This window comes from Scylla paramamosain, chromosome 26 (assembly GCF_035594125.1).
Source record: "Scylla paramamosain isolate STU-SP2022 chromosome 26, ASM3559412v1, whole genome shotgun sequence".
Lineage (NCBI taxonomy): Eukaryota > Metazoa > Arthropoda > Malacostraca > Decapoda > Portunidae > Scylla > Scylla paramamosain.
The window spans coordinates 5,449,990-5,454,301 of record NC_087176.1 but is presented as its reverse complement, the minus strand read 5'-3'; positions in this window follow the sequence as shown (position 1 = coordinate 5,454,301).

Below are 4,312 nucleotides of genomic sequence, written 5' to 3'. Positions count from 1 at the left end.
GTTGGCGGGCGTGGCTGTGGTGGCGGCGGCGGACCTGATGCTGCTGCTGGCGGCGGTGGTGTGGGCGCTCCTCAGCCTGTCTCCGGGACAGGGCGCCCTGCACTTCTTATCCCCCTGGGTGTCGCGTCCCCGCCTCGCCCTGCTGCGCCTGGCCGCCCTGTACCCCGTGCCGGTGCTGGCGGCGGGCCTGGGCACCTCCTTGGCCCTCATGGCGGACCTGACCGTCCCTGAGTGGCCGCTGCGGCGTGTGGCCGCCGCCCGGGGCCGCCGCCTGCTGCTGGTGCGTTGCCTCGCCGCCCTGCTGCTGCTGCCCGCGCCCCTGGCCTTCCAGTGGTACGAGCGGCAGGTGGAGGCCGTCGCCCATCACGGCCTGAACCTGGAGCTGCACCGCTACCCGTACAGTGCCCCTGGCCGCGCCCACCTGCATGGCCTGCAGTACCAGCTGCAGTGCTGCGGCGTGTACTCCATGGAGGACTGGTATAACATGGACGCAGCACAGGCCCAGTACGCCTTCCTGCTGCAGACAGGCAGCGCGGGCACGCTGCCCCTCACCAGCCACGTGCCCTTCTCCTGCTGCCGCCGCTACATGGCGCGCCGCTGCTCCACCAAGGACGTGCGGCGGCAGGTGGCGCGCCTGATGTGGCACGAGCGGCCCTGCATCAACACCCTGGGCTGCGTGCCTCGCCTGCGCCACGAGGCGGCGGCCTTCCAGCGCTACGGGTGGCTGCTGCTGCTGTGGGGCCTCCTGCAGCTACCGGCGCCGTGTGTGCCGCTGCGGCTGTTCACCACCTCCATGCAGGTCGCCGCCTGGCGGGCGTACAGGCGGCGCCGCGCTAATCTCACCAAGCCCGCGGCGGGTTACCTGGTCACTGCCCCCCTGGAGGCACTTGAACGCCGCCCCTCGCAGTGACACCACACCGCGCCCCTATTTCCCCACCCCGCCCCACCACAAGCCCCTTTCCGCCCAGCCCCGCCCCGCTACCGCAGCCTCATTTGGCTCCAGCACTCACCTGGGCGCCACAGCCCTGTTCTGGCCGGCGCCACGAGGCCAGACTCGTGCTTCCCTCAAGGCGGCGAGGCGCGGGCGGCGCCTGCCGCTGCGGTTAGACACAATTACAGCACCTTGTTGACAGTAACTTGTGTGTGTGGTGGGCGTGTGTGTAAATACGTAGTACGTTCTAGGAGGGAAATGTTGCCAAACTGTATCCTCGCCACGCCATATCACGCCTCAACACACCGAGGGTATCACCACCACCACTGTCACCACCACCACCACCACCACCACCATCACCACTACTTTCATTGCTGTTTACCACCATTACTCTGACTTAAAGTAGCAGTAGTGGAAGTAGTTCGCTCAATAAGAGGACTGGAAATTATTTCTCCTCAGCATTATTTTCAACCCGTTTTTTTTTTTATTTAACTGCGTATATTGTTTGCCGCGGCCAGCCAAGGAGGAGGAGGAGGAGGAGGAGGAGAAGGAAGTGGGGTAGGAGGAAGAGAAAGAGGAGTTAGGAGGTGTTAAGCGGTAAGGAGAGAGAGAGAGAGAGAGAGAGAGAGAGAGATAGATAGATAGAGAGAGAGAGAGAGAGAGAGAGAGAGAGAGAGAGAGAGAGAGAGAGAAGGAGGGAGAGGGAGGGAGGGAGGGAGAGAAGTAAGATAAGAAAATGAATTGAGAAAACTCTAGGAAATTCTATTCGCCATTTCCTCCTCCTCCTCCTCCTCCTTCTACTATCATTACCCTCATATCACTCGCAATAAGACACGCCATATCAAATAACATCAACCTTCCCGCCCTTCAGAATTCATAGAGCAAGACACAGGCGACCCTAGAAAAGCAATACAGAACAAAAGAAAACGCAAAACCACCAGGAACCCACATAATGAAGTCCTGTTTAAGGGGAAACTCTGCTAGATTGTCCTCTTTTGACTTGCTGATGTGAAAGCGAAAACGAATCTTAGAAGGTGATACGGAGAGGAGGAGGAGGAGGAGGAGGAGAGGAGGATGAAAGGGAAGAATTGACAGTGAAGAATGCGAGTGTAATATAAGTGTTTTGGAGGAAGATGGGGAAGAAAAGGAAGAGGAGGAGGAGGATGGAGGAGGAAGAGGAGGAGGAGGAGAATGAGTGAAGGGGAGGAAAGAAGAATAGGAGAGATGAATAACAGGACAGGAAGGTCATTAGACAAAAGGGGACAGTCTTGGAGGTATTGTACGAGAGAGAGAGAGAGAGAGAGAGAGAGAGAGAGAGAGAGAGAGAGAGAGAGAGAGAGAGAGAGAGAGAGAGAGAGAGAGTTTCTTCCCAGACCACACCAGAAGTTCTTTTTCAAAACTCTCTGAGGAAATCAAGTGACTTACTTTCTTCCCCCTCCCCCTCTCCCTTGGCAAGTCCTGGTGACCTTTTTTGGTGCCTAAGCTGACCTGGGATGACTTAGTGACCCGCTGCGTGGTCTGGTGTGACCCTCAGCCTCACCAGACACGTGGGCAGCGAAGTAATGTTGACTAGAATAATAATAATAATAATAATAAGAGTACTGGTGAAAAAGTGACAGTGATGGTAACTGTAATGGTGATGGAAGTAATAGTTATGTCAATGGAAAAAAAGGAATAGAGTGATAGATATGGTAGGGAAAACAGTAATATTTCTAGTAAAAGCAAAGGCAATGGTAAAATAATAATAATAATGAAAAAAACACGACTAACAAAAGTAGAAATGATAAAAAAAAAGACGAAAATGAACAATAACAATAGGATTTACTTGAATAATTGTAACAATGACAACAATTACTACCACCACCACCACCACCACCACCACTACTACTACTACTACTACTACTACTACTACTACTACTACTACTACTACTACTACTACTATTACTGCTATACAAGAAAAAGACAACACAATTATAGCCCTTTAAAATCCTCCTCCTCCTCCTCCTCCTCCTCCTCCTCCTCCTATTCCTTGTTTTCTAGTCCAAGTTTATTTTTTTAATTTTTTTTATTTGTGTGTTTATGTGAATCCCCTAATGATCACGAGGCCAGGGAGGAAACAGCAATCTCTCTCTCTCTCTCTCTCTCTCTCTCTCTCTCTCTCTCTCTCTCTCTCTCTCTCTCTCTCTCTCTCTCTCTCTCTCTCTCTCTCTCTCTCTTAATCTTTATAGTATTGGATCGTAAAGTCTCGCTCCTCCTCCACAGTACTCCTCCTCCTCCTCCTCCTCCTCCTCTTGACTTTCCGTGACGTAATAAATATAATAAGGCGAGAAAAGATAACTAAAGATGAGTTTGTCTTAGAGAGAGAGAGAGAGAGAGAGAGAGAGAGAGAGAGAGAGAGAGAGAGAGAGAGAGAGAGAGAGAGAGAGAGAGAAAGAGAGGGAGAGAGTCGTTCACATCAACACGTCTATATTTTGTGTACGTTATTAGTGTGTGTGTGTGTGTGTGTGTGCACGCGCGCATCCTCTTCACCTGTGCCCCCGCAACCCTTTCTTCCAGGTAATGAAAGAGGAGAGAGAAAGGTGAGAGGGAGAGGAGGGGAGAAGAAAAGAGAGGGGCGGAGGAGGAGGAGGAGGAGGAGGAGGAGGAGGAGGAGGAGGAGGAGGAGGAGGAGGAGGGAAGAAATGAGGCGTGAATGGGAGGAGAGGGAGAGGAGGGAGGGAGGGAGGGAGGGAGAGGAGGAAGGGATAGGTAGATGAAAGTAGAATAAAAGGAGGGAAAGGAAGAAGGAGGCTGTGAGGGAGAGAAGAAAAGGGAGAATTGGATTGAGGGGAGATGAATGGAGGAAGAGAAAAATGGAGAGAGAGAGAGAGAGAGAGAGAGAGAGAGAGAGAGAGAGAGAGAGAGAGAGAGAGAGAGAGAGAGAGAGTAGAAGAAGAGTAAGAAGTGAAGGAAGAGAGGAATGAAAGATAGAAAATAGAGAAAAAACAAAAAAGTAGGTAAAATTGAGAAAAGAAGGAAAAATGAGAGGTAGAGAAAAGAATAGAGAGAGAGAGAGAGAGAGAGAGAGAGAGAGAGAGAGAGAGAGAGAGAGAGAGAGAGAGAGAGAGAGAGAGAGAGAGAGAGAATAAAAAGAAGAAAGGGCGAAAACAAAGAGAAAGAAAGGGAGAAAATGTACAGAGAAGAGAGAGAGAGAGAGAGAGAGAGAGAGAGAGAGAGAGAGAGAGAGAGAGAGAGAGAGAGAGAGAGAGAGAGAGAGTATGGTAGGAAACACTGCTTTAATACTAGTAGTCCTCCTCCTCCTCCTCCTCCTCCTCCTCCTCCTCCTCCTCCTCCTCCTTCCTCTCCTCAGCGTATCTCTCTCACCGCAAAGGGAGAGGAAAG